The 23,227-nt window shown below is 37.5% G+C and overlaps 1 pseudogene; it reads left to right on the forward strand.

The window, feature by feature from the left end:
- Positions 1–23,030, forward strand: part of LOC101438983 (septin-14-like) — a 56,528-nt pseudogene extending 33,498 nt beyond the window's left edge.
- Positions 23,031–23,227: the final 197 nt, after the last annotated feature.

A 23,227-nucleotide genomic window follows, 5' to 3' on the forward strand; every position in this document is an offset into this window, starting at 1 on the left:
GTTGTTTTAAGAATGGGAGCAATGCTCCTTCCAGCTCTCTCTGTCCCAGAGAGAAATCTGGAGTCTTCTTACATCCTTTGCTGAGTATATCCTTATATTTTGGTATCACAAGATGCTCCAGGCTCATCTTCTATTTTCCCCTGCTCACCCTGGGAATCAGTTACTTCTGCAAAGGCTCCTTTAATTTAAAGGGTATTTAGAAACCAAGATCTGGGCACCAGTTGTCCTTTTTCTATTGTGGTTTCAATGCTTCTCAGCCTTCTCAGCAGAGAGAGGTTGGGAATAATACATATATAGTAGCCCCTGTATACGTATACTTATATATTTATTTCTAAACCTGCCTGTATTTAAAAACCTGATTATATTTTAAAAACTCTGATTTCAACCTAACACTCAAAAGGTTTATTTAGACCTCTGCCTTTCCTTGATTATAATCTTTTTCCCCAACAGTGAGAAAACTGGTTTTCCATGTAATAATATATTTACTTACTCATTTAACCTGAGTTTATACACATAAAGTAATTTTAGAATTGCTAGCCCATTCTGCATGAGAAATAAATTTACTAACTAGAATATGGTATTTATATACAGTTTTTTTTGTTCTCACCATCACAGTATCAAAATACTGTTCTCCATTGTTGCTTTAGTAGATTCTTTCCTTCCCCACCCTTTTCATTTTGGTTATGCTATTTATTTGTAATAGAATTTAGTTCAGTTTTTCCAGTTTGTATTCTATTTTGGATTTCTCCTACAGTATGGCTTTTTAAGATGATACAGATTTTCTTTAATTTTTCTTTTATCAGAGTTATGAAATTCCAGATCGTTCCCCTTTTTTGACAATAGCACATTTCACCAGAGGTTGATACTGAAATAACTGGCACCTATTCTCACTAGGTGATTTCTCTTAATCCAGTCATGATAGTCAACTCTTCTGATCTTCCCCAAGCAAGTTTTTTTTGTGTGTGTGGGGGAATCGACTATTTTACTTTTAGTCAAGCCTCTCTGGTATCTGTCTCATTTCCTAAGCGTTAAGTTAATACACTTCATCTATCAACCCTAAAAGAAGCCTCCCCTTTCTCTACCTCCTTCATTGGACCTTGTCTTGGCTTGCCAGGCTTCTTTGACAAATACCACCCAAAGGGTTGGCTTAACAACAGGAATTTATTGGCCCAAGGTTCAAGAGGCTAGATTCCAAAATCAGGGCCTCAGGAAGGCCATGCTTTCTCCTCAAATTCTGTTTCAGTCTGGCGCTGGCTAGTTGCAGTGCTTGGGGTCCCTTGGCTTGCGTCTCTGCCTCCTCTTGCGTGGTCATCTGTCTCCCTGTGTCTGGGATCCTAGTTTCTGCTGACTTGCCACTTCTCCTGTGTGACCTTCTCTGGCTGTATCTAAATTTCTTCTGGTAAGTCTGATAGAGGACCCCAGGAATATGAGTTAAAGCCCACCCTGACTGCCTGGGACCACCCCTTAGCTAAAAATATCATCCTATTTACACATGAATTCACACCCATGGGAATGTAGATTAAGATTAAGAACATGTCTTTCATTGGGGACATAATTCACTTGCCACAGGTTTATTTCATTTTATTTATTTAATTAATTAATTAATTAATTTCTCCCCCGCTCCCTGCCCTGGTTGTCTGTTCTCTGTGTCTGTTTGCTGCATCGTCTTCTTTGTCTGCTTCTGTTGTCGTCAGCGGCATGGGAATCTGTTTCTTTTTGCTGCATCATCTTGTGTCAGCTCTCTGTGTGGGTGGCACCATTCTTAGGCAGGCTGCACTTTCCTTCGCGCTGGGCAAGCTCTCCTCACAGGGCGCACTCCTTGCGCATGGGGCTCCCCTACGTGGGGGACACCCCTGTTTGGCACGGCACTCCTTGCACGCATCAGCACTATGCATGGGCTGGCTCCACACGGGTCAAGTAGGCCCGGGGTTTGAACCGCGGACCTCCCATGTGGTAGACGAATGCCCTAACCACTAGGCCAAGTCCGCTTCCCTATTTCATTTATTTATTTAGTTTATTCTTTTCAAAATTTTATATACAGTAAAATTCACAATTTTTAGTGTACATAGCTACGGGTTTTGAAAAATGTGTAGAATTGGGAAGCAGATATGGATCAAGCAATTGGGCTCCCATCTACCATATCGGGCATCCAGGGTTTGATGCCCAGTGCCTCCAGGTGAAGGCAACCTGGCCTGTGTGGTGAGCTGACCTACGTGGAGTGCTGGTCTTGCAGAGTACTGCCCGCTCTAGAGTGCTGGCACATACGGAGAGCTGCCTAAATAAGATGACACAACAAAAAGAGACGCAGAGGAGGGACAATAAGAGTATAGCAGATCAGGGAGCTGAGGTGGTGCAAGAGAATGATTGCCTCTCTCCCACCCCGTAGGTCCTAGAATTGCTTCCCCTAGTTGCATAATGAGAATGCAAACAGACACTGAAGAACACACAGCGAATGGACATAGAAAGCAGACAAAGGTGTGTGTGTGTGTAGAAATAAATAAATCTTTTAAAAATGCATAGAATTGTGTATCTCTCTCATAGCATAGAAAAGTTCTACCACCCTTGCACTGCAAAAAAAAAAAAAATTCCGTTGTAGTTTGGTCTTTTTATCCCCGTGCTGTTTCCATACTGCATTAATTATTTTAGGTTCATAACAAGTCCTGACACTTGAAGAGTGTATCTTATTTTGATTTCTTTAATATCACTTGGGCATTCTCGGTTTTTGCACTTTTACATACAGATGCATATAAAATTTGGTTTCTGATTGGGATTGCATGGAATTGATAGAGTGTCTTGCCATTTCTATAAACAATGTAAAGCACAGGTCTTATTGTTGATTTTGAATTGTTATCTTTGTATGGCATGTTATGCACATTATCTTTTCTCACTATAGCAAACTGTTCAGACATATTAATGGGTTGTTGCAAAAGTAAGTGAGGTTTTGCATGTTGAAATTTGCCATTTGATAATGGGATATACTCTTAAATAAATGTGGTTATGTTACACATCATTTCAATGTGCATTTCTTGCTTTATGGTTTTTTCTTTTTTTGCTAATAACTTATTACTTGATGTTTAGTTTATATTTATTTTAGATTATGGAAATGATGTTAGACAAAAAGCCAATTCAACTGATTTTTAAAATTTGAGTACAAAATGGATCATAAAGCAGCGTAGACAACTCTTAACATCAATAGACATTTGACCAGAAGCTGCTATCGAATTACAGTGCAGTGGTGATTCAAGAAGATTTACAAAGGAGACAAGAGCCTTGAAGATGAGCGTAGTGACCGGCAATCGGAAGTTGACAACAACCAACTGAGAGCGATCATCAAAGCTGATCCTCTTAGAACTACATGAGAAGTTGCCAAAAAACTCAACATTGACCATTCTATGGTCATTCAGCATTTGAAGCAAATTGGAAAGGTGAAAAAGCTCGATAAGTGGGTGCCTCATGAGCTGACCGAAAATAAAAAAAATGGTTTTTGAAGTGTCATCTTCTCATTCTAGACAACAACAACGAATCATTTCTCAATCAGATTGTGACGTGCAATGAAAAGTGGATTTTATATGACAACCGGTGATAACCAGCTCTGTGGCTGGAGCGAGAAGTGCTAAAGCACTTCCCAAAGCCAAACACACAGCAAAAAAAGGTCATGGTGGGAAGCAGACTTGGCCCAGTGGTTAGGACATCCGTCTACCACATGGGAGGTCCGCAGTTCAAACTCCGGGCCTCTTTGACCAGTGTGGAGCTGAACCATGCGCAGTGCTGGTGCGTGCAAGGAGTGCCGTGCCACACAGGGGTGTCCCCCTCATAGGGGATCCCTTGCGCCCCGTGAGGAGAGCCGCCCAGCGCGAAGAAAAGTGCAGCCTGCCTAAGAATGATGCCACCCACATGGAGAGCTGACACAACAAGATGATGCAGCAAAAAGAAACAGATTCCCGTGCCACTGATGACAACAGAAGCAGACAAAGAAGAAGATGCAGGAAATAGACACAGAGAACAGACAACTGGGGCGGGTAGGAATAAATAAATAAATAAATAAATAAATAAATCTATCTTTTAAAAAAAAAAGAGGTCATGGTCACTCTTTGGTGGTCTGCTGCTGGTCTGATCCACTACAGTTTTCCATAATGCCCGACTGCATGTCACACAACTAATGCTTCAAAAGCTGAAGAAATTGGGCTACAAAGTTTTGCCTCATTCACCATATTCACCTGACTTCTCACCAACAGACTACCACTTCTTCAAGCATCTTGACAACTTTTGCAGGGAAAACACTTCCACAGCCAGCAGGACGCAGAGTATGCTTTCCAGGAGTTTGTTGAATCCAGAAGCATGGATTTTTACGCTATAGGAATAAAAAAAATAATTTCTCATTGGCAAAAATGGGTTGATTGTAGTGGTTCCTATTTTGATTAATAAAGATGTGTTGGAGCCTTGTTGCAATGATTTAAATTTCACAGTGAAGCTCCAATTCCTTTTGCACCAACCTAATAACTATTTAATGGTGAAAATTCAGAATTCAGATTTTATTATTATTTTATGCTAAAAGTTTAAGTAATCATCTTTCAGCTACTGACCCATAGTGGACTACACAGATGCTCAGTTTGAGGCCTATCTTCAAGAAGAACTGAAGATTAAACGTTCTTTCTTTAAGTACCAGATTTCTCTCATCCATGTGTGTCTCTACTTGATTTCACCTACAGAACATTCTCTCTCTCTTTTTTTTTTAATAGCTTACTTTTTTTTTTAAGATGTATTTATTTATTTATTTCTCTCCCTCCCCACCTCACCCCAGTTGTCTGCTCTCTGTGTCTATTTGCTGCGTCTCCTTCTTTGTCTGCTTCTGTCATTGTCAGCGGTATGGGAATCTGTGTTTCTTTTTGTTGCGTCATCTTGTTGTGTCAGCTCTCCATGTGTGCGGCACCATTCCTGGGCAGGCTGCACTTTCGTGATGGGCGGTTCTCCTTATGCGGCGCACTCCTTGTGCGTGGGGCTCCTCTATGCGGGGGACACCCCTACGTGGCATGGCACTCCTTGCGCGCATCAGCCCTGTGCATGGGCTAGCTCCACACGGTCAAGGAGGCCCGGGGTTTGAACCGCGGACCTCCCATGTGGTAGGCGGATGCCCTATCCATTGGGCCAAGTCCACTTCCTTGTTGTGTCATCTTGCTGCATCAGCTCTCTGTGTGTGTGGCGCCATTCCTGGGCATGCTGCACTTTTATCCGCACTGGGCAGCTCTCCTCATGGGGTGCACTCCTTGCGCATAAGGCTCCCCTATGCACGGGCTCCCCTGCCTGGCACGGCACTCATTGCTCACACCAGCACTGTGTGTGGGTGAGCTCATCACACTGGCCAGAGGCCCTGGGTTTGAACCTTGGACCTCCCATGTGGTGGGCAGATGCCCCATACATTGGGCCAAATCAACTTCCCAATAATGCCTTTCAACAGGAATAAAAAATACTTTGGAATTTGCATACTGCTATTTTCTACAAAGTTTAATTTTTAAGATGTAAATGCGTGAGGACATGAGTGATCAGATTGTGGAACTGTTGTGGAAGCAGAAAGGATTCCGTGATTGTGTATTGAAGGCTAGGGCTCAGGAATATCCTGAGAAGGAAAATTTATTACATCAGGCTGGGCCTGGTGGACTCCTGTCCAAAAAGCCGAGCCCCAAGTAGGATTTCTGGGTCCCTTTTATACAGAATGTAAGAGTGGGGAGTCAAACGGTGCTTTTATGCAAAAAGGGCTTTTCTTTGTTAGTTACTTAGAGTTGTAAGAGTTTGTTTGAGTACCAGCTAGGTTTTGAATTAGCATATCCCCCACACTCCAGGCAAGCTTGGATTAACATATTGCCTACCCTCCAGGTAAGCGTGAATTAACATATTGCCCACATTCTGTCTGGATATAACTTTGAATACACGTTCAGTCTACCTTCTTTCTGAATATTTAAAGCATATAGAGCCTATATTACTTAATTGGTTTTCTAGAAACTCGGCACACTTGGATACAGAATTAGATATTTTTGAATACATGCACAGGCTATATTAAAACTAGAAAAAAAGTGTGAATATAATATGCTCATGTGTAAAAAGGAATTATCTCCATATTTGTTAAAAAGGTGCTGTGTACACACTCGCAAATATATATATGCACACAAACACACAAATTCAGCCTTTAGAGTATGGTACCAAAAAACAGACTATATATATTTTAGGGAGTCTATGGAGAAAAAGCAAATCTACCTTCAGAACATCATGGTCTATGAAAACGGTGAATTGACTAAGATGGATTTATTGGAATAAGATGGCATGCACAAGTGACAGGTAGAAGGACAAATTTCATCTATTCTACACTCTCGAATAAAGATCTCTCATTCTGACTTTCCAGCACACAGTTTAATAAGAAATGAAATTGTTAATGAATTAGACTACTTCACCCTACTGCTGGCAGTTTATCTCCGCCTGATATGTTGCAAATGTAAGAGATTTTGAGAACAAGAGGAAGAAGATTGAGATTTCTAAACCTGAATTCTGATAAAACATTAATTTTCAAAGAGCACTGATGGAGACACCGTGGCATCTGCTGCAGAATGAGAGGGAGCTGGGTGTTGGGGAGAATCATAGAGCCACAGCCAGAGACCATGGTGCTGCCATGGCTGCAAAAGTCCCCACAGCTGAAGAGAGACCAAACTTGTTAAATTTGACTAAACTGAGCATCAAAGGACTTGTTGAATCAGCTCTAGGTTTTGGCTGCCTTTTGGATTCTGACTATCCCTGCTTGCAGCAGTTCTTTATTGTTATGGAACATTGTCTGAAACACAGACTTAAAGTAAGAAAATCATTTCTGAGTTATAACAAAACCATCTGGGTCTCTTTCGAACTGGTGAAGAAGCTGTACCCAGAGGCAGAGGAAACAGGAGTCAGTGTCTGGGATTTACCAGGTCTTAACTCCAGGCAGTCAAGGAAATGTGTCTTTATCACTAGGTGGTACCAAATTTAAGACCCAGAGAGCTCAAATACCATATCCCAGAGTTAGTACTCTGAAATAATAAAATGTAGCTGTTCCAAAAGATTGCAAGACAACAGGAAATTATGGTCTATCCAAAGGAATGAGACAAAAATCCGTAAACCATCAATGAAGAGGACAAGACCTTGGACATAATGGGCAAAGATTAAAATAAAAAAGATAACCAGTATGCTCAAAGAGATAAGATAACATGAAGAAATAGCTAAAGAATATCAGGAAAATGATGAATGAACAATATGAGTATATCAATAAAGAGATACAAGATTTTCAAAGGACCAAACAGAACGACAGGAGTGAAGAATATATTAACAGAAATGAAAAATTCCCTGGAGAGTTCAACAGGAGATTGGAGCTGGAAGAAGAAAGAATAAGTTATCTCAAAGACAAGACAGTTGAAATGATCCAGAGTAAGAAACAGGAAGATAAAAGAATTGAAAAAAAACTAAACAGAGCCTGAGAGACTTGTGTGATACCATCAAACACTCCAATATATGTATTATGGGAGTCCCAGAAGGAGAAGAAAGAGAGAAAAGGGTAGAAGGAATATTTAAAGGAATAATGTCAGAAAACTTCACAAATTTAATGAACAATATAATTACACAAATTCAAGAAGTTCAATGCACTCCAAACAAGATAAAGTAGAAAATAGATGCAGACACACCATAGTCAAATTGTCGAATGTCTAGAACAAGGAAAGAGTTCTGAAAGGTGCAAGAGAAAAGCTATGTGTTATGTACAAGAGAGTCCTAATAAGATCAAGTGCCAGTTTCTCACCAAATACCATGGAGGACAGATGAATTATTTAAAGTGCAAAAGAAAAAATTGCCTAACAAGAATTTTATGTCTGGAGAGACTGTTTTTCAAAAATGAGATAGATATTAAGACATTCCCAGAGAAACAAAAGCTGAGGGAATTCATTGCCATAAGACCTGCCCTGCAAGCAATCCTAAAGGGAGTTCTTCTGACTGAAAAGAAAGGAAATTAGACAGTAATTAGAAGTTGCATGAGAAATACAGACTTCTGGTACCTGAGTAATTATAAATGTCAGCACTATTGTATTGTATTTTTGTAATGTAACTCTACTTTTTACTTCTTATAGGATCTAAAATGCAGATGCATAGAAAGTTCTAATAAATCTATGGTTTTGGACATACAAAAAAAAGCACTGATGATTTGGGAAAGTATTTTTGAAGGAAGGTGTTTCTAGGAATGACAGCCAGTGATTATCTAATTATAAAATTTATTGTCAGAGGTGATAAGGTTCTGACTATAAAAACAATAGGATGGAGAGCAAATTCTCTGTGATGAGGTTTTGTTTGATTTCCTTCTTAATATGTCAACATTATACTGCTGATTGCCAAAGCAGATACGATATCTAAAAATGATTTACGGATGTTTAAGAGTAAGATAATGAGAGAATTGGTCAGCAATGGCATTGAAATATACCAGTTCCCAATAGAGGATGAAACGACTGCTTAGACTAACTCCTTAATGAATGTAAGCTTCTAACTGTTCAATATTAATTATATTTTACATGTGGAATGAAAATACAATTTATAAGGAACAATATTGGTAACATATTGTCAACAAAAACAAGGTAATTTTTTTCAAAGTCTAGTATGGGAAAATGTTTTATTTTCTTGATTTGAAAAAAATTGGCTGTAAATTGATTCCTTCTTAGCTTTTTTTGTGATAGAGTTCATATACCAAATGAATATATTTAAAGTGTATAGTTCAGTGGTTTATAGTGTATTCACTTATATGTGCAATCATCATCACAATTAATTTTACATTTTCATCGTATCAGAATAAACCCCATACGTTGTAGGTATTCCACCTTTCTATCCTTCCACCCTCCCATCAGTCCTGGACAATGACTAATCTAATATCTCTCTCTATAGATTTTCCTGTTCTTTACATTGGAGATGAATGAAATGATATTAGGTTTTAGTTTTCTAGGCTGTGCAAGCAAATTCCTTGCAAAAGGATGACGTAAATCATGGGAATTTAGTGGCTCACAGTTTTGAGGCCAAGAAGGTCCCAATCGAGTTGTCATCAAGGTGATGTTTTCTTCCTGAAGACTGGCATTCTGGAGCTGGCTGCCAGCCATCCTTGGTCCTTGCCTCCTCTGTCACATGGCACTGCTTACGGCGACCTCTCCTGCTTCTCAGTTCTCTTCTGGGTTCTGTTGAATTTCAGTTTCTTACTTCCATGGCTTTCTGTCTTTCTGTCTGAATTTCACTGTGCTTCTGAAGGTAATAGGATTAAGTAATAGGATTAAGACCCATCCAGATTGAGGTAGGCTGTACCTGAACTGAAGTAACCTCATCAAAAAGTTCTGTTTACAATGGGTTCATTCATACTCAAGGGAATGGAGTAAGTTTAATATGTTTTTCTGAGCTACATACAGCTCAAACCACGACATATAATACATATTTTTTGTGACTGGTTTCTTTCACTTACTGCATTTTCAAGGTTTGTTTACATTGTTGCATGTAAAAATACTTCATTCCTTTAATAGCCAAATAATATTCCATTGTATGGATGTACCAGACATTGTGCATCCATTCATCAGTTTATGGACGTTTGAGTCATTTCTGTCTTTTGGGTATTAAGAATAATGCTGCTTTAAACATTCATGTACATGTTTTTGTGTGGATATGTTTTAATTTCTCTTGAGTATATGCCTAGAAGTGGAATATCTGGGTCATATGTTAACTCTATGTTTAATTGTTTGAGGAACTGAGACTGTTTTCCAAAGCACCTGCATCATTTTTATTCCCAATAGCAGTGTATGAAGATTCTGATTTCTTCACATCCTTGTCAACACTTGTTATTATCTGACATTTTGATTCTACCCCTCCTAGCGGACAGGAAATGATATCTCTTTGTGGTTGGGGTGTGCATTTTCATGACAAAATAATGATTTTGAGCATGTTTTCATGTGTCTACTGGCTATCTTTGTATTTTACTTGGAGAAATATCTAGTCAGATCCTTTGCCCTGTCTTTTTAATTGGATTTTTTCTTTTTATTTTCATTGTAAAGGTTATTTATATATTATGTGATATATACATATATATCTCACATATATCAGATATGTTTTGAAAATCTTTTCTCCTTTTCTGTGGGTTGTCTTTTTCACTTTCTTGATGGTGTCCTTTGAAACACAAAAGTTTTAAACTTTCATGAATTTTAATTTATTTTTTATTTTGTTGCTCGTGTTTTGATGTCATATCTAAGAATCTGTTTCCTAATCCAAGGTCATGAAAGTTTATTCTGATTTTCTTCTAACAGTTTTATACTTTTAGTTCTTATATTTAGGTCTTTGGTGTATTTTGGGTTAATTTTTTTATATCATGTAAGTTAAAGATTCAATGGCTTTCTTTTGAATGTGGCTATCCAGTTGTCCCAGCATCATTTGTTAAAGACTATTCTTTCCCCCATTGAACGGTTTTGATCAGTTGATCATAGATATGGGTTTATTTCTAGACTGTCAATACTATTCCATTGATCTATATGTCTACTTTTGTGCCAATATCATATGATTACTTCTTGCTCTATCATTACGATTGCTTTGTAGTTGGTTTTGAAATCAGAAAGTGCAAGTCCTTCAACTTTGTTCTTTTTCTAGATTGTATTAGCTATTCTGGATCTTTTGCAATTCAATATGAATTTTCGAATCAGCCTGTCAATTTCTACAAAGAAGTCAGTTGAGATTCTAATAGGGATTCTCTTGAATGTGTCAGTTAGTTTGGGGAGTATTGCCATCTTAAAACATATTAAGTCTCTGATTCATGAATAGGAAATGTTTTCCCATTTATTAAGATCTTTGAAAATTCCTTTTGGCAATTTTATGTAGTTTTCAGAATATCAAGTTTGGACTTCTGTTAAATTTATTCCTATCTATTTTATTATTTTTTATGCCATTGTCAGTGTAATTGTTTTCTTAATATAATTTTTGGGTTGTTCATTGCAAATGTATAGAAATACAATTGTACATGTCTGTGTGTATTGATATTGTATCCTGCAACCATGCTGAACTCATTCATTAGGTCTAATACCTTTTCATGAATTCCTTAGGGTTTCTTATGTACAAGATCATGCCATTTTTGAATAGAGATAATTTGATTTCTTTTCTTTCTCTTACCTACTTGCCGAGACTAGAACATGAAGTCCAATGTTAAACAGAAATGGTGAACGTAAATATACTTGTTTTTGCTTTTAATTTTAGGAGGGAAATCACCCAGTCTTTTCACCATTAACTCTGATGTTAGCTGTGGATTTTTTTGTAGAGGTCCTTAATTAGGTTGAGGAAGTTCCCTTTTATTTCATTTCTTCATGTTTTCTTTATCATCAAAGGGTATTATTGGGTTTTGTCTAAGGCTTTTCCTGCATTTATTGAGATGGTCATGTGGTTTCTTGCTTGTTTTTATTTTTTTTATATGATATATTACATTAATGGACTTTTGGTATTAAAGCAACCTTGCTTTCTTGAAATAAATCCCACTTGTTCATGGCATATAATTCTTTTTATATTTTGCTTTTAAATATTACATATAAGGGGCAATCACCGGACATTGTAAATCCTCACAGGGCCCACTGGATGGAATGGGGGAGAGTATGGGCCATGATCTGGACCACTGACCATGAGGTGCAGAGGTGCCCAAAGATGTACTTACCAAATGCAATGGATGTGTCATGATGATGGGAATAAGTGTTGCTGGGCGGGGGAGAGGTGGGGTGGGGGTGGTGGGGTTGAATGGGACCTCATATATATATATTTTTAATGTAATATTATTACAAAGTCAATAAAAAAAAGAAAAAAAATAAATATTACATATAAATATTTGATAAAATGTTTACTAATTTTAATCTTAGACATTTCCTTTACACCAACCCTCCTAGACCAAACTATTTAACTTTAGGCAGACCATGGATCTGTCTTGCTATTTCTGTTTCTGTATCCTATTCAAAGCATTCTCCTTACCTAAGGTTTCCGTCCCTTCTTTGGTCATCATCTTCCCAGATCCAGCTTGGGTTGCACCTCATTCTCCAGATTCACCCTGACTCTTAATGTTCAAAATTGCTTTTGGACTCCATTGGGACTTATATGTTCCTGTTTATTATTGTATTTTATAGTACATATCATTTCTTAATCATTACCTTGGTGTTTGAGGAGAAAGATAATGGAAGAGTAATGATATATCTACTAAAAAATTTCCCCTCTTTTTATTCCCCATAGCTGGATGCCTTGTTCTAAGTTCTGTTCGGTAGATAATTTTCAAGTGTGTGTATGGCCTGACATTAATGAGTGTAGAAATCAGTTAGCTCATCTTCACTGCCCAGTCTGACCTGAGGCAGGGCATATCTCCTTTTGAGTAAATTTAGTATAATATTTCCATCTCTATTATTTTCATAATAGTAATAATAACAACATAGTAAGCCATATTGGTACTAAGGAATGCATTGATGTCATTGTTTCTTTCCAGGGACTTTTACCCTTTACTGTGGTCGGGAGTATGGATGAAGTAAAAGTAGGAAAAAGGACGTTCAGTGGTCGCCAGTACCCTTGGGGAGTCATACAAGGTAAGTATGATGTGAGCAGGCCAGAAACAATTATGGTAATACACCATGCTTGTCACCTCACAGTCTCAGAAGAGGACTTTAGCATAAACTAATTTTAATACTCTTGCTAAACTGTAAATTAAGTTACTAATAGGAACACAGATTGCGTTTTCAAATAAGCTAATTCTTACTTGACTATGATTCATTTTCGTAAGAGTTTTCTCGATGCTGGTTTAAGCTAAAATCCAGAGGCTGGGTAGGACTGCCTAGTTAAGCCCAATGTGCCATGTGCATTTTTCTGTGTGTGCGTGTAAACTGTGACATTCAGATGATTGGGAAACGTTTTTTTTTTAAAGATATATTTTCCCATTTATTTCTCTTCCCTTCCCCCCCAGTTGCCTGTTCTCTGTGTCCATTTTGCTGTATGTTCTTCTTTGTCTGCTTCTGTTGTTGTCAGAGGCACAGGAATCTGTTTCTTTTCCTTGTGTCATATCTTGCTGCGTCATCTCTCTGTGTGTGCGGCGACATTCCTGGGCAGGCTGCTCTTTCTTTCACGCTGGGTGGCTCTCCTTATGGGGCACACTCCTTGCGTGTGGGACTCCCCATCTTGGGGGGCACCCCTTCACGGGGAGCATCCCTGCGTGGCAGGGCACTCCTCGCACACATCAGCACTGAGCATGGGCCAGCTCCACATGGGTCAAGGAGGCCAGGGTTTTGAACCACTGACCTCCCATGTGGCAGGCGGAAGCCCCATCCGTTTGGCCAAGTCCGCTTCCCGGGAAAGATTTTGAAGAAAGGGAAGTTTCAGTCAAATTGGAGCATATATACTGGTGTTTAGCCATGCTACATAAACTAATTGCTACCTAATTTATAAAGTATTTTTAAAATTTTTATTTTCAAAGAAGTTTTAGATTTCATAAATATTACATAACAATATACAGGGTTCCCATATACTCCACCCTCTACCCCTCCTTCACTTCCCACATTAACATCTTTCCCTGTTGTGGTACACTTGTTAGAGTTGTTGAACCCATACTGAAGCATTGCTACTAACTATGGGATATATTTACATTATAGTGTAAACTTTGCACCACATCATTTTACAGGTTATGACAAAATGTATCATGGCCTTTATCCATCATCATTGCAATGTCATGCAGGATAATTCTAATGGCCCAAAAATTGCCCCACTTTACAGCTATTCTTATTTCTCTGTCTCCTCAGAACCTCTGGTTGTCACTGCCTTTATAGGAATGTTACAAGTTCTTCCACTTTTAGAATAATAGTAAGTCTACATCCATCCATGGTTTCATTGTCCCTTTATGTTTGTTCATCCCTCACTCCTGAGAATTTAGGGATGGTGATGCCCACTCTGATTCAGATTTAGAATGGGAGTCAGATCCCATGGGGCAAGTGATTGGTGGGTCTTCCTTGCAGTTGTGGATACTCTGTTTAAGGGATGAGTGTTGTCCATTATCATCCTTGTGTTAGTTGTCCTGGGCAAGTCCACTGAACTGGAGAGTAGGTGATGCAACTCTGCTGAGATTCAGGGCTCAAATGGCACATGAACAGACCCAAGATTTAAGTCTCTGGGACATATATTTAATGAGTATAGTGCTAAGTATAGGTTCAAATAAAAGTGGCAGAAGAGCCATGTGTAGGGAAATGATAAACTAGTCTAACTCGTTACATTGGGGAGCAAATATTCTAAAATAAGGCTCACTGACAGGGTGCCGAATTCCTGATATTGTCTGCCCTGCCTATAGTCTCTAGATGTCTCTAGAGCCCTCAGAGGCACCGCTGTTTGAAGCCTGTTTACCGTGACTATCAATGAGATCCTGCTGAGATGTGCAGAAGCATAAACTCTGGAATGACCTCCCATCTCACTTTGAAATCTCTTAGCCATAAAAACTCATTTGTATTTAATATTTCCTCCTTTTAGTCATGGTCTTTTTCCCAATGCATTGCTAGTAGCTAGTTGGTGCTTGGTAATAATGCATTGCTAGTTGGTTACCTAGTAATAATTCCTCGGTTCTAGGTTGGCTCTTCCTTAAGAGCCAGGTCTCACCTGTGACTGGTGGGTGGGATGTAGTACATTTATATGCTTAGTTCGCCTTAGAAAGAGTCCACATTTGAGCAAAAGGATGCTTTTAAAGTATTTTTTACTGGTCTCTAGAAAAAAGACTGAGCAACTATTTCTATACCAAATAAGTGTAATTTATCTTTGGCTAAAGGTAAATTAGATTGTTCACATTTTTATTATTTATATAATTTTATGATGAGTTGGAATATTATAAAAGGAAGTATTAATAATTTACTGTTTGTTTCACATACCATAATGCTAATTAATGGGGAATGGATTATCTCTAGCCATACTGGATTCCAGATTATTTTGTTTTAAAAATTAACTTATTAGAAAATTTTAAATTAAAAAATCACACTTAAAAACTTAACATCTTTTCATGAACTATATATATAATTTAGTCACAATATCATGTATAATACAATAATTTCTTGTGTTCTGTCTCCTATATATGACAAACATGAGAGAAAGACATGTGAATTTATTGGTTATTTGAATATTGACTAGTGCAGTCTCATAAATATGGATTGTATAATAGAATTTGATAAAGCATGCACATTTGTTAATATCTTTGCATTAGGAAAATTCACTGTAGTGAAATTATTTACTTTAGTGAAATTATATTACATACTCTGTTAGGTCTCTGTAATGTATCTTGAGTGTATTTTGTAATATACTAACAAAATTATAAATGAAAACATATAACCTTTACTAATATAACATACTATTTTGCTATTTCCCATTTATTCACTAGGTGATACATTCAAAGAAAATTTCCTGGACCATAAATGAAGTGTAGTTATAATTGGTACACAGAATACAACTAAAAATTGTACATTAAAAATTAACTGATTAATTATTAATCAAAGAAATTGTTAGTTGTTTCTCATTTTAAATGTGGTTTTCATGCATGCTTTCATTCAAGGATACTTACTGAGTGCCAGGGACTGATAAAGTATGTTATAGCTTTATTATTTTTTTTACTAGTGGAAAATGAAAATCACCGTGACTTTGTGAAGCTCCAGGATATGCTCCTTTGTACAAATATGGAAGGACAGACCCACACTGGACACTATGAACGTTACGGGTGCTCCAAACTCCTTATAATGGGCTTCACAGATGTGGGTCCAGACAACCAGCCAGTCAGGTGAGTGGGGGGTCTTGTGAAGACAACCAAATGCCTAATTTAGAATTCCCCCCACAACCATGAGACAGAATCGTTTGGAAATGAGAATAACTGTATTTCTTGCATCCTGGCTTTTAGGTTTTTAATCATCTTCTGACTTAGATGCAGATAGCTCCTAGGAACAGCCTAAAACAAGGTCTCATTTATTTTAGTGTATGCAGAAACATGTATCTGAGAGAAAACTACATTATTTTGCTCTATTTTATATGAATTTCATATAAATTTATTTTTTATTTTTATATGAAATATAAATATAAAATAAAGACTCTAAAAGGCAATTGAGAAAGATCACACCAAATTGGCAAAGAACATTGCAAAGGGCTGCCTGGAGGAAAGAGGAAAAGCAGTGACGTAATGTTATGAAAGCCCAGTGAAAAAAGTTTGAGAGCAGATGTGGCTAGCGAACTGGAGAGGTAGAGGATTTATGCTGTAAATTATGGCGGTGCATGACAATCCAGATGTATCAGTTATGGTTCTTTGAAGATAACCAAAACTGAACTGGCTCTTTTAAATGACATTTGGAAAGATGCCTGGCTTTATGTAAAATTTATTTGAGAATAGTCTCATAAATTAGAGGTTTCCCCAAATTTTATTGTCAAAAGATGTGGAGGTGTGTGATATAATAGAAAGTGAATAGGAACAAGAAAAATCACTGATATAAGTGTTTCAAAATTCTACCACTCTTTATATATACTCCTATATACTTTAGTATAAACTTATGTTAAAGAGAACACCTTGTTTTTTATGTCTCCTGATACAGAATGTTCCATATATTGCATTGCTACATGAGAGTATAATGCTAAATGACCTTATGTGGGAATTGACATTCAAAATAGACATGTTTGTATATGTTTATTTATATTAAAACATTAATATGAGAGTATAAAAATACCTGTTTAGTTTTCAAGATATCTACGAAACCAAAAGGCAAGAGTTCTATGATTAATATCAGATGGAGGAAGAAGTGTTGAAACAGAGGTTTATGCAGCGAGTAAAGGACCAAGAAACTGCATTTAAAGAAGCTGAAAAAGAGGCAAGTACTGCTAGTTTAATGTAATTTGTACTCATTTGGAGGTGTCCTATAAATTTGGGGGCTTCAATCCCAAGTGTTTTGTTAAGGCATTTTTAGCACTTGCTGTTCTTCAAAACTTAGTCATTTAACATGTTTTTAACAGTGCCTTTAAAAATTATAGTCTATAATGTTATTTTTTCTAGAGTACTTGTAGAATTTATTATTTCAATGACTCCTAAAAATCATTTCAAAAAATGTACTTACCTTCATCTTTATAATTTGAGTTTTCATCATAAAGTTTAATTATAACAAATTCAAGCTTTCAACTTGTGCGAAGAGCCACTTAATTTCTACCATTCCTACTACAGTAGGAATGTTCTTCATGTTTACAAATAAGTAAATGTTGACTAATGCAAGCCTTAAGTAACTAGAGAACTTTTAGTTGGTGAATTAAGTGTATTCCTTGTTCACTTCATTCCATTCTGTTTCCAAGAAAATGCAAAAAGAGGCTATTCGTGACTTCTAAATTATTCACCATAAATAAGTTTTTGGTGGATGAATATATTTGGAACATAAATCTCTCTCTCGCGTATACGTGCTGTTCAGTTTAAGAAAATTGAGTTTTAGTAGGGGGTCTTAGTTCCCTAGAGCCACCATCAGAAAGAACCACAACCTGGGGCTCAAAACAATAGCATTTATTGTCTCACAGGTCTGGAGGCCAGCAGTCTGAAGTCAGGTGTCAAAAGGGACATGCTCATTCTGAAGTGTGTAAGGAAGAATCTATTCCATGCCTTTTCTTGGCGTCTGGACATGTCTGGTAATCTTTGGTGTTCCTTGGTTTGTGTCAGAACTCAATCCCTGCCTCTATCATTACATGGCTGTTTTCTCTGTGTCCATCTGTGCCTCCTCTCCCGTCTTATAAGGACATCCATCCTATTGAATTAAAGATGAACCCCACTCTAGTATGACCTCATGACCTCATTTTTTATTTTGCTTTTCCAAATAATTCTATTTACCTTAACTTTTTTTTAAGATTTATTTTTATTTATTTCTCGCCCCGCCCCCCCGGGAGTTGTCCGTTCTCTGTGTCCATTTTGCTGCGTGTTCTCTGTCTGCTTCTGTTGTTGTCCACGGCACAGAACTCTGTGTCTCTTTTTGTTGTGTCGTCTTGGGGTGTCAGTTCTCCGTGTGTGCGGTGCCATTCCTGGGCAGGCAGCACTTTCCTTTGCACTGGGCGGCTCTCCTTACAGTGTGCACTCCTTGTGCGTGGGGCGCCCTTACGCGGGGGACGCCCCTGCATGGCACGGCACTCCTTGTGCGTATCAGCACTGCGCATGGGCCAGCTCCACACGGGTCAAGGAGGCCCCGGGTTTGAACCACGGACCTCCCATGTGGTCGATCGACTCCCTAACCACTGGGCCAAGTCCGCTTCCCTATTTATCTTAATTTTTAAAAATATTTTTTATTACAGAAGTTGTGATCTTACAAAACAATCCTGCGCATGTGCAGAATTCCCAGACAACATCATTTCACCAACACACCATGTTGTGACGGAATATTTGGTACCGATAACTGAATCAGACTATTACCACTATCCATGTTCCATAGTATACATTTGACACACTTTTTCCATGCCTCCCCCATTATCAACACAGTACATCTTTGGCATTGATGCAAGAATATTACAGTATTGCTGTTAACCATGGTCCATATGTCGTACCAACTGTATTTTTCAGATGCTTATCCACATTTCCACTACCGTGCAAGAGTGACGTACATCTGCTCTAGCTCAAAGAGGGCACTCTTGCATCTGTACCTTCAACAACTATTCTCATCCATCTCTGGGTTCACTGTGATATTCAGACCCTAGATTATTCTCTTCCATATTTTCTTTTTTTTTCTCTTTGTTATTTTTAAATGTTACAATAAAAAAATATGAAGTCCCCCTATACCTCCCACCCCTTCACCCCACTCCTCCCATATCAACCTCTTTCATCATCATGGGACTTTCATTGCATTCCATACTTTCAATTGACATTTACATCCCTAGACTACCCTTTTCAGCTTCAATCCCATTTATAAATCAGCTGCTACTCACTATAATGTGTTCCCATCAACTTTATCCATTTCCACACATTCACAGTCAATTTAATTAAAACTTCTACATGCACTAAACATCAGTAATAGTATGATCTCATTTTAACCATCCTAATTCCATCTGTAATGATGTAAAGGTCACCTCCTGAGGTACTAGGGATTAGGACCTCAACAGATCTATTTGGAGGGCACATTTCTCCCCTTACCAGTAGGTAAATTGGATCTTGGGCTTTCTTTTTTAAAGAAGCAAGATGGCGACTAGGTGCAGTAGTTGACCAGACTTCTCAGTCAGGGACAGCCAAACTGTAAATCACAGAAATTCCATTAATTTAGATATGAAGGGAAAAGTTTGGAATTATACAAAAGTATCTTTTGGCATCCCAGAATGGGAAGCATAGCTGTGTCTCTTAAGGACTTAAACCCAAACTAGGAAGCCACCAGAAAACAAAGAAACCATTTACATTTTCTATTTCTCCGCTAGGGCATCCATGGAGAACAAGGTGATAGGGAAATACTTGCTCAGAAAAGGAACAATGGAATGCTTTTAATATGGTAAGTAAACAGCAACTCTGACTGACAAGGACAGTAGAGGCTCACAGATGTAAAGTACACTTTCCAAGCATAGCTAGCAGATGGATCAGCCAAAATTCAAGCCCAAGCCTTAAAATTTTCAAATATCAAAAAAATTGATATGTTTTAATATATCCCTCATTAATAAAGAGCTTGTAAATGAGTTCATCATGTTTTCATGCTTTAATTTTTTATTTGTATTTTTTCAGAGAATTGTCTATTTGTCCACAGTATTTTCCTGTTAGACTTTCTCTTATGGTTTGCATTTCTTTATATATTATACTGTTCTTTTGTTTTATAAATTTTGCAATAACCCTCCTAATTTGTCTCCTGTCTTTTACCTTAATTCACAATGTCCTTTGTTGCATAGAAGTTTTATACTTTGACATGGTCTAATGCACTATTTCTGTCAATTAGAAATGTTGCAATTCTTTGTATTGCTCTATGAAGGCCTTCCTTACCTGAAGATTGTAAATGTATAAAATGTGTTATTACAGCCCAGTTACAGTGCATCTCATTCTGCATCATGCCCGTGGTCCATGCCTCAGACCATGTACTTTTCTTGTGTTTTTGTTTCTTAATAAACCCTTTACTCCCTTTTATAAAAAAGAAAGAAAGAATGTATTGGAGATTTGGACCCAAAGGGTATCAGGAATGAAAGAAAGAGAAAAGGGGGAAAGAAACAAAGAGCAAGAACAAGCAAGGGAGCTGGGATCAGGGGGTCTGTGAGTAATAACTTCTCAGACTCCTTTATTGTTTACGAGGGGCTCTCTATATACCCCAGTCTACGTGACAACAAGCAGGAACATGTACCCTACGTGATGACAAGCAGCATTACCTATAGTCTAAGGAATTTGAAAAAATCTTATCTCAAGGTACAAAGTCTAAGTGTTCCATTCACTACAAAAAGTATGTGCTCATCTTTTCTTTCAGCCTTTAACAGCTTCATCCCATTTGTCGGGAACTCTTAATTACTGCATTCCTTAGGTTGCAAGAGTAGCCGTGGAGACAGCACATCTCTCTTTGTGAGGCTGCTGTGCCTCAGTTTCCAACAGAAAGAAAGAAAGGAAGGGAGGGAGGGAGAGAGGGAGGAAGGGAGGAAGGGAACGAACAGGGAGTCCAGAAATAAAACTCATATGGAAATTTAATATGGTAATATGATAAAGTTACATTTCAAATTGACAGGAGAGCATGGTCCTCTCAAATGATATTCATATTATTCGTCATGATTTTGTGAGAAAATAAACAAACATAAATTGATATGTCCATGTTAATTCTACCCAAAGCAGTTTCCTGACTTTTATAACCCCATTACAGAGAGTAAGGAAAAAAGAAGTCAAGGAACATTGTTCTTTGACTGTAGATTTTAATTTAGAACCTCTTCAGGACACATATGGCAGGCAAATTGGGAAAAAGGAATATTATTTACACATTTAAATACTAAGCACTATTTATCAAACTAAATTGGGTTAGTAGATTAGTTGCCGGCTTCTAAGCTTATACAATTTTTACATCTTTTTCTACAAACTAACAATATCACAAGAGTTACACACTTATGCTTTGATTGTTTTTTCCCCCAATTTTCATCTGTCAAACAGAAAAGGTGAGCTTGGAGTACACACTCGTATTCCTCCACCTAAATTCAAGAATTACTATTTTGCTTTATTTATCTCTAGGTGTGTATATTTGCATATGTGCCTGGTGTGGGTGTGTATGTGGAAACATACTGAGACACAGGAGCTTCTTTTCCCCTGCACCATTGGAGAGTAAATTGCAGGGTGTATGACACTTTAATCCTAGGTACTTCCGTGTGTGTTGGCTGAGTAAGGACATTCTTCTACCTACGCACATTAGCCATATCACAAGTAAAAATTAATAGTAATTCCATAATATCATTAATATCCAATAGACATTCAAACTCCCCAGTGGTACCAAGTTGTCACTTTTATCTCTTTGGTTTTAAATAAGAAACAATCACAGATCACATATTGCCATTGGTTGTTAGGTCTCTTTATTAATAAAGGACAGTCCCTAATTGAGTTATTTCTAAATGTAGATATTAAGGAAAGTAGTTTTGAGAAACAAGCAATAAGGATGATGATTTTTTTAAGATTAGTGAGTCATACAGAGAACTGATGATATTTTAAAGATGATTACTATAGTGAAATACAGGAAGTCATTAATACAAAGGTAATTTTGCAAACACAAGACACTACAAAATCCTATATGAGAGAGCTCTGATATTAAAAATATATTTTATTAAGCTTTTGTGGAACAAGCATTCACCCCTTACTCTCCCTTACATATGAATCTGGATATATGTATATGTATATTCATATATAAGTTGATAGAGTTGATTGGATAAACATATATACTAAGAGAATATTACCTGTTTAGATAACTAACTAAGAAATATTGTTCAACTATTGTTTTAGTGTTTTGTACATCTTTATTAATATTCCTCTAGATGAGTTAATAAGGCATAAGTGGCATTCAGTTTTCTTATACTCCATCTTCCATATCAAGAAAAATGGAGTATATTTATTCCTCAAATAAAATACATAACCATCTTTCAAGTATTAATATTCTCCTTAATATATGTAAGCCTATCCACTAGTAAAATTGATTCATTCAATATCTATGTCTCGCCTGCTTCAAAAATGTATTGTAGGCAATTTACAATAAAAATACAGCTACAGGAGAACCAATAAAAAAGAAAATGAAATAAAATCCAGGATCGGCTCCTTGGAATGTGTGGCCTTGGGAATTGGCTTCAAGTGAGCAAACATACTTGGTCCAACTTTCAGGCACTGCAGACAATAAGGGAGAACCCAAGATACAGGGAGCTCATTATCAGATTAAGTCACCTATATACAAAAAGAGATGCATTTTCCCTAGCTTTACTTTCTATTTTCTCAAAATGGATTTATTAGTAAGGATCATGGAACAACAGTACATATCTTCAAAAGCACTGCTGCCAAGGATTGCAGCAGGGTCCCGACTCAGTTAGCATGTATCCTTCAAAGCATGATGGCTAGTTATCAGTAACCCCCAACAAACTATTGCTTATTAATTGATTGAGCATTCAATGAAAGCCTGATAGGCTTGTATTGAATATTGTTATCAAAACCTGTGAAACACGTGAAATTATAATCACTTTCTGCTGTTTTATTGAAGCTTTTCTGTTTCCCTGAAGTTTGTAACCTACCTCATGGATGGACAATAACCAGGGGAAAAGATAAGCATGTTCCAGGGATGTGCCCTCACCCTTTGCTTTGAGTCACAATCGCACATTTATTTCATAGCTACAGGACAAGTTTGCGCACCTTAAAAAAGTCCAACAAGAGGAGACAATAAAACTTGAAGAAGAGAGAAAACAATTAGAAGAGATCATAGATTTTTATAAAATGAAGACTGCCTTAGAAACACTGCCAGCCTAGGTGTTGTACCAACTTAAAGAAGGACAAAGATGGTAAAAAGTAGTCCTCTGACCATCATGCCTACCCCAACTTCCTGTTACTGTTTTCAATGCGTTTCACTCTGTTTGAAGTTCTTCTTCTTCAAAATTAATCTGTTCATTTGCTGTACATTTCTCCAACTGGAAGGTGAACTCCTTGCGAGCAAGTTCTGTTGGCATGTTGCTAGGTGCTGAATTCCTACCACTTAAAACAAATACGAGC

This window comes from Dasypus novemcinctus, chromosome 23, assembly GCF_030445035.2.
Source record: "Dasypus novemcinctus isolate mDasNov1 chromosome 23, mDasNov1.1.hap2, whole genome shotgun sequence".
Classification (NCBI taxonomy): Eukaryota; Metazoa; Chordata; class Mammalia; order Cingulata; family Dasypodidae; genus Dasypus; species Dasypus novemcinctus.